Here is a 7,774-nt window from a genome sequence, read left to right as displayed (position 1 = left end):
CGTATTGTGAAGTAATTTGATATTTCTTGCATTATTGAGAACGATATTTTAGATTCGTAACTGTGATTTGGGTTGGATTAATTCGATACTTTGTAATTTACATCAAAATTAAATTGACATTCTATCCATCTCGTTTAATTTGTTATTTTTATTTTGTTGAGGATGTGAGTGATAGGTTTTTTTTTCTCCTTAATGTTTTACGGAATATACTTGTACTGTAACAAAATTGATTTTGAGTAAGTGAGATTACAATTTGGGACAACTTTATAGGAAAAATAATATGTGAATAATTCAAAAGGTAGTATTATACATGAATTACGAAATATAATTGTAAGCTAGATTTGATTCCTTGAGTTACAATTTGGATATAAATATAAGTAAAGTAATTGGATATATATATATATATATATATATATATATATATATATATATATATATATATATATATATATATATATATATATATATATATATATATATAGGGGAAGACTCTCGTGAGAATTTTTCTTATATGAGAATTTTTCTTATGTGAGAACACTCTTTATGTTCTAAATTTTTACTCGTATGTTCTAAATTTTAAATTTGATGTTCTAAACTTTTTTTTAGGTGTTCTAAATTAAATCAAATGTTCTAATTTATTACTCACATATTCTAAACCATAAATTAGTTAAGCTTGATGTCATAAATTTTAAATAACTTGTTCCAAACTTTTAACTTTATGTTCTAAATTTTAAAACGTGTGTTCTAAGATTTTTAATTATATGTTCCAGATTTTCTAAGATTTTTTAATTATATGTTCCAGATTTTAAAGCGTATGTTCTATTTTTTTTACTCGTATGTTCTAAATTCTTTACTCACACTTTCTATATTCAATATCAGTTTGTTCTAAATTTTTATTCACATGTTCATAATCTTAAATCAAGTGTTCTAAATGTTACTCATATGTTTAAAATTTCATAAAGCAAATTTTATAAATTTTTAATCACTTGTTCTAATTCTTAAATCAGATGTTCTAACATATTACTCACACAAATGTTCTAAATTATTACTCATATGTTCAAAATTTTAATTTGATTCACATGTTCTAAATTTTAACTCGTATGTTCTAAATTTTTTACCCACATGTTCTAAATTTTAAATCAGTTCTCATATAAGTATGAATTCTCACATATGGACCTATTCTCACCGGATCCCTCCCTTATATAATATATATATATATATATATATATATATATATATATATATATATATATATATATATATATATAATATATATATAATATATATAATATATATATATATATATATATATATACACACTAAATTTGCATGGTCTAGAAATTATTGAACATTAAATTAAAGTAAAAATAAATTTCTTCCAACAAAAAAAATGAAAATTTGGTACTAGATGAGATATGGTGGGTTGAGGATTGTGGGGTAATAAATATAAAAATAATATGCCAGCTAAAATGTAGGGAGGTTCAAAGTGTTTAACCGATCGGAGACAAAAGAAGAATTTGTTGCTTAGTGATGGTGTTCTTCTGCAATTACGACAACAAAGCGTGGGCTTAACTACTTCTTACGTTAACAGCGGCCCAAATTAAGAAATTTACTAATATTAATAGTTAAACTTGAAAGCAATTGGTTAAACACCATTTAATTATATAACAACCTTTTAAGAATCCATATAACAATCTAATATTATATATATAAAGGGGAGTTTTTTCCAGAGATTTTAAAGAGCCACGTAGGATTTTGTTATTTAAAAAAAAAAATAGAGCGCCACATATTTATGTGTGCCACGTAGGATGAAATAAAAACAATAAAATGACAAATTAAATTTTCATACTAATCTAATGATTTATCTAATTATTTCAAATAAAATATGTTAGTCCTTTATAAATTTATTAATTCTACCCTACCATTATCTTTCTACGGTTCAAAGAGCTTTACAAAAAAAATGAAAAATTAAAATTATCATACTAATCTAATGATATTAAAAAAACATAATTACAAAAAATCATAATCTAATATTATATATATAAAGGGGAGTTTTTTCCCGAGTTTTTAGAGAGCCACGTAAGATTTAATTTTTACGAGATTATTAATTTCTTTTAGAATTAAATAATTTAACTGACACGTAAGCAAAATTTGCGAATGAGATTATCCAGTTTAAATTAATTAAATATAAAATATTATCTTTTAATATTAGGAGTTTTATCCAAATATTTAACAATTTTTAGCACATAAATATATATATGTAAAAATATTATTTTAAAAATTCAAACAAATCGTGCATCGCACTGGCTTCATCTAGTAGTGTATAATGGAGACTATTGTTATAATGGAGGAACTCTATGTATTATCTATATTGCGTTGGACTATAAGGGCTTGTTTAGTTCGCTTTATTTTTACTTATCTGATCTGGTTTAGTCTGATCTAATCTAAATGAAATTTTGACCAAACTTTGACCTTAAATATACGGTAATCTATACCGAAAAAATATATTAAGTGGAGTCTTTTTAGATTCGTAATATTGTGTATTATGTTAATAAGTGATTTTCATATTTTTTTTATTATGAAATTAAAGTATTTGGCAATAAAAAACAGCACATAAAACGATGATCTGATCTGAACTTATTTTTTTCTAATCTGAACTTATTTTTTCTACTGATCTGCTCTAAACTTATTTTTTCTAAAATAAGTAAAAATAAGGTGAAGTAAACAAGGCCTAAGTCTATAAGGTCCATAAAGGGAAAAATGAAAGATTATGAATAAATCTCAATATTTTTTTAACTTGAGGTGAAAAAAAAAATTCAATTACACTTGAAGGCCCCGTTCTTTAGAGCAGCTCTACTCTGCTGAAATCTGCTCTGTTCTACTCTGCTTCAATATGCTTTGCTCTGCTATGCCGTGCACTACTCTGCTCTCCATAAAAATAATACTTAATATTAAATTATTGTAATAATAATTAATATTTAATAATAACAATAATTAATATTGAATTATTATAATAATAATGATATTTAATATTTAATAATTATATTAAAAATTAATATCTAATAATTATAATTATAATATTAAATAATTAATATGTAATAATAATAAATAATTGATATTTAATTATAATAATATTATTAAAAATTAATATATAATAACAATAATAATTAATATTTAATAATAATACTATTAAAAATTAATATTTAATAATGATAATAATAAATAAATAAATAATAATTAATATTTATAATATTAATAATAATAAATAATATTTGACAATTATAATATTAATAATATTAATGAATATTTAATAATAATATTAATAATAATAAAAATAATTGATTTTTTTATAATAAAAATTAATATTTAAGATAATAACTATTATTTAAAGATAATACTAATTATTAATTTTAATAATAATAATAATAATTAAATAATAAATATTATTATAATAATAATTAATATTTAATAATAATATTTAATGTAATATTAATAATAATAAAATCTGATCTGATCTGCTCTGCTCGGCTCGGCTCTGCTGAAATCTACTCTCCTCTGCCCAAAAGCTCAAAAAAACAGGACCAAAGTGTCTAGAAACTCTTGATGAATTCTCAATCGAGCCTTATTGCCCTTTGCGCCTGATTTCAACAATCAAACTTGTGAATATTACATACTCCCCCTGTTTCATAATATATTTCTTGTTTTCATATTTTGGAAATTCAAAATGTTGTTCCTATTTCTATTTTTGAATAGTATATAAAGACCATAATACCCTCAATATTTTTAATTTTATACATTGTAATTCTTAATTTACATGTGAATTTTGCACATGTCATGTATTTTTTTCCACTTTCTCTATCTAACTTTTGTCTACGATTGTATGTAACACCCCGACCCCAAACAAATTAGGGAGGAGCCTATTGCCACGAAATGTGCATCGAGGGCCAGCAACTGTCCCCACAAACCAACACAGGTCTTTCCGGCGCATTTTGTCCTCACATATGCACACCCCGAGAAAATTTCCCAGGAGGTCACCCATCCCAAGACTACTCCCAGCCAAGCACGCTTAACTATGGAGTATTCTTAGCATATGAGCTCCCTAAAAGAAAGATGCATCTTGTTGATATGAGTAGTATATCAAATCCTTTTTAAAGCAATCATGAGGGGTTTTACATTGTACTTTTCACATTTATTAATGTACTTCATCTACTTTCTCCTCCTATTTCTTAAATATCGTGAAATAACACAAACAAAAAATATATTATGGGACAGAGGGTGTCTATCGAAAAGACTACCTACCTCCTGAAACGTCCTTAGTGTCCAAAATAAGGTCATGTCCTAAAGACCACCCTCCTAGCCTCCTATATATTGTAACACTAACTAAGGGCCTGTTCTCATTGACTGAACTCAGCTGAAATGAACTGAACTTATTAGAGCTGAACTGAACTGAACTAAAATGAATATTTTATAAGAGAAGGAAATTTAGGAGCTGAACTGAACTGAACTGAAAACAATCGTTGGTGAACAGACCCTAAGTTATTAAAGCATTTTTGTGTAAGCCTGCTAAAGCCCATTGTAGGCATATGAAGAACGTTGATGCTTCCACATGGAATGTCGTTGTCGCTGAGCCATATTCGTAACCTTAGAAACCTTGTTGGGGCGCCCTAAGTTCCTCAAGCCTAAATTACTACCTCCGGTTCTTATTACTCGCAACAATGGGGTATTATTTGTGAGATATTTTATGTCTAACAAATAATACCCCATTATTGCGAGTAATAAGAATCGGAGAGTAATAAGAATCAGAGGTAGTATATGGGTTAGTCTTTTTTTTTTTTTTTTATATATAATTTTTTATTTTATTTTTAGGGAGGGAGGTCGAGGTTTCTGAGGTGTGCTCCAATATTTTTTTTCAAATAAAATTCTAAGCTTACCCTTGTTTTTTCGTTTCTACACGGGATCCTAAACTTTTTAAAATCACACTAATTGTATCTTGAACGATAAATTGTTGTTAGCTTAGCTAGCGTTAACTAAGCTAGCCCCTCTAACTTTCTATTGGAATCAATGGAAAAATTAAATTATTGCCACCACATTCCATTATAATTAAACCTTTGGTTTGCATACCCAACATTTATCTCGATTTACTTGGTGAAAAACTCATTTGGTTAAGGTCTCATGTGTCATTTTGGCTCTTAAGGGTCCATTTCGAGGCCAAAAACTGGCAAAAAATTACCCAACATGCCTTGGTTTATTTACAAGTTGTGATTTGCATGCGGGATAATTGATCATTAGTTTGTTAAGGTTTTGGAAGGTCATTTGAACCCTTAAATTTAAAGTTTAGGTCAATTGTTCTTAAGTTTAAATTTGAGGTCAATTTTGGCATAAAATTACTAGAAAATCTTCGGTTTGTGTGCAATGGATCGCCTTGGTTTGCACGCCTTTATTTTCAAGCAAGGTAAATTGCTCGGTCAAGGTTTTTGAGAGTATTTTTGGGATTTAAGGTAGGTTTAAATTTGAGGTTGAAATTGGCGGAAAAAGTACCAAAAATGCCTCAACTTTGTTTGGGATTTAAGGTTAGGTTTAAATTTGAGGTTGAAATTGGCGAAAAAAGTACCAAAAATGCCTCAACTTTGTGTGTTTATAAATGCCTCAATGAAAATTCTAACGAGTGCATAATAAACAAGTGGGGAATACACTTTTTTTTTTTTTTTGAAACAAGGGATAAACAACTTAGAAAAACCCATTTTATTTATTTTTTATAATCATCCTACACTAGAATGTATAATGAATTGATAATAATAATAATAATAATAATAATAATAATAATAAATAATAATAATAATAAAAATAAATAAGAGTTTACGCGTGGCACATCATGTGGTAGGGACGGTTTACGCGCTCAACACCTTATGGATTGCTTGAGTGGCGCTGCTGTGGCTGTATCAGATGAGTTAGTTAACTCTATTTCCAGGGTGGTTAATCATTTTCTATCTGGAAGATGTCCTATGGAACTAGGGGAGTATATTGCTAGTGCTCCACTTACACCACTTGTCAAACCCGGTGGTGGTATTCGTCCTATAGCTGTGGGTACTATTTGGCGGCGTCTGGTTTCGAAGGTAGGTGCTGTTATGGTTGGCCAGTATTTAGGAAGTTACTTTGATGGTCTTCAATTTGGCATTGGGTTTCTTTAGGTGGTGAGGCAATTCTTCATGCTGTGAATCGGTTGATTGAGGACCGTGGTTCTGACGTTGGTCTTTCTATGTTGTTGGTGGTGGATTTTCAAAATGCTTTCAATCTTGTTGATCGTACGGTCATGTTGCGTGAATTTTGTCGTCGTTTCCCAGGCATTTTGCGATGGGTTGAGTTATGCTATTCTAATCCAGCTAGATTGTATTATGGGAACCAATCCTTATGGTCGTGTCAGGGAGTGCAGCATGGTGATCCCCTTGGTCCTCTACTTTTTTCTTTGGTTGGTTTGTAAAATCATAGATGCTTTTGACTTATGTCTTCAGGCGTGGTATTTGGATGACGACACTATTATTGGTGACACTTTGGTGGTGGGGAAGGTTCTGGAGTTGATCATGAAGGAAGGGCCTCGTTTTTGGTTACATCTCAATGTGGAAAAAAATGAAGTTTTCTGGCCTTCAGAGGACCCTCGAAGCAAGCTTGTGGGTGTCTTTCCGCCTAATATTGCTCGACCTTCACATGGTGTTAAGTTGCTTGGTGGTCCAGCTAGTTCCGATCCCGGTTTTGGAGGTTACCTTGTGATGCAGAGGGTGACCAAGACCATTTCTCTGATGGATAAGGTTGTGAAGCTTGATGATCCCCAGTGTGAGTTGTTGTTGCTTAGGGCATGTACCGGAGTTTCAAAACTCTACTTTGCTTTGCGTACTTGTCCTTCGAGTACTTTTGAGGTGGCTCAACACACTTTCGACGAGGCTCTTCGCTATTCCTTGGAGCGTATCGTTACTGCTTCGGGGCCTGGGTTTGGCGATTGGCAATGGCGACTTGCCACCTTACTATTTGCGTTTGGTGGACTTGGTGTTTATTTTGCTGGTGATGTTCGTCATTATGCTTTTCTTGCCTCTCGGTTACAGTCTGCTGGGTTGCAGACAAAGTTACTACGGCATGCTGGCGTTGTTGGCCTTGGTCAAGCCTTTGCGGATGCGTTGAGTCTGTTTGATAGAACGGTTGAGTCTGACATTATGAGTAATCCTACTGAGGTCGCTGCCCCTAAACTCATGAAGAAATTGGCAGATATATACTCCACAAAGGTTATCGCTTCTGCAGAATCCGCCTTCTCTTTATCTCCTCGACAATCAACATTGTGGAAATCGCAACAGGGAGATCATACCTCCATTTGGCTTCGGGCAGTTCCTATTTCAGGGTTGGGTCATACGATGAATGCAAAGACTTACCGATGTGTGTTATGCTACCGATTGGGTGTTCCATTGCTCTCTGTCTCGACGTCGTGCTCTGCTTGTTCAAGGGTTTTCACAGGGGATATTTTCAGTGATCACGCGGTGTCGTGTGCTGGTATGGTGGGTATTAAACATCGGTGCAATGTTGTTCGGGATACTCTTGTTGATATTTGCTATCGGTCAGGGATTTCTGCTAGGAAAAAGGTGGAAATTGGGTTATCTGGAGGGAACGACGGGCTCTCAGACCTGCAGATGTGTTACTTTATTCATGGCATCGTGGTTGCGATGTCTGTGTTGACTTGACAGGGTCTTCTCCATTGACACAATTTGGGCTTTCTGACTTTGTTCCTGGACGG

Source organism: Chenopodium quinoa, unplaced genomic scaffold (genome assembly GCF_001683475.1).
Source record: "Chenopodium quinoa cultivar QQ74 unplaced genomic scaffold, ASM168347v1, whole genome shotgun sequence".
Taxonomy (NCBI): domain Eukaryota; kingdom Viridiplantae; phylum Streptophyta; class Magnoliopsida; order Caryophyllales; family Amaranthaceae; genus Chenopodium; species Chenopodium quinoa.
The sequence above is the reverse complement of the archived record's forward strand: the minus strand, read 5'-3'. Positions refer to the sequence as shown.